Here is a 540-nt window from a genome sequence, read left to right on the forward strand (position 1 = left end):
CACCACCCACCCCCCAGAGAAGGTGGGGGTAAGCTGCCTCCTTGATTTGCTGCAGTCTCCAACTACCCCTGCACCCACTGTACCCCCTTCCCCCATGTGTGGTGTAGGGACACAGTGCCATCAGGCAAGGAGTTCCAGGACTGAGGAGGCAACAGAGATAGGGAGGGGGTGTAGGGAGCTGGAGATAGGGAGGGGGTGTAGGGGTTGAGGGCGGGGTGGGTCAGGTGTGAGGTGGAGTGGGGAGGAAGGGAGTGTGGAAGGGGGTGTGGAAGGGGGTGACAATCGAGTGGGAAGGGGAGGAGGGTGGGGTGCCGCTCTGCCCCCGGATGGTGTCGAGCTTCTCAAGTGCTGTCAGAGCCGCGCCCCGTCCAGGTGAGTGGGGGGGGTGGAGGATGTGTTCCTCCACAACCCCCGTCCCCCCCCACCCCCAAACACCCAACCTTACACTCCTGACTTCACACCCAAAGCGGGGAATCTGATAGAAACCTGTAAAATTGTCTCAGGACTAGACAGCAGGAAATGCAGGAAGGATGTTCCTGA

At 60.7% G+C, this 540-nt stretch overlaps 1 protein-coding gene across 1 annotated transcript in view; it reads right to left on the reverse strand.

Moving 5' to 3' along the window:
• Window positions 1–540, reverse strand: part of mars1 (methionyl-tRNA synthetase 1) — a 34,167-nt gene that overhangs the window by 7,582 nt on the left and 26,045 nt on the right. The gene's annotated exons all lie outside the window — the stretch shown is intronic.

Source organism: Rhincodon typus, unplaced genomic scaffold, assembly GCF_021869965.1.
Source record: "Rhincodon typus isolate 14 unplaced genomic scaffold, sRhiTyp1.1 hic_rhity00000125, whole genome shotgun sequence".
In the NCBI taxonomy this organism is placed as follows: domain Eukaryota; kingdom Metazoa; phylum Chordata; class Chondrichthyes; order Orectolobiformes; family Rhincodontidae; genus Rhincodon; species Rhincodon typus.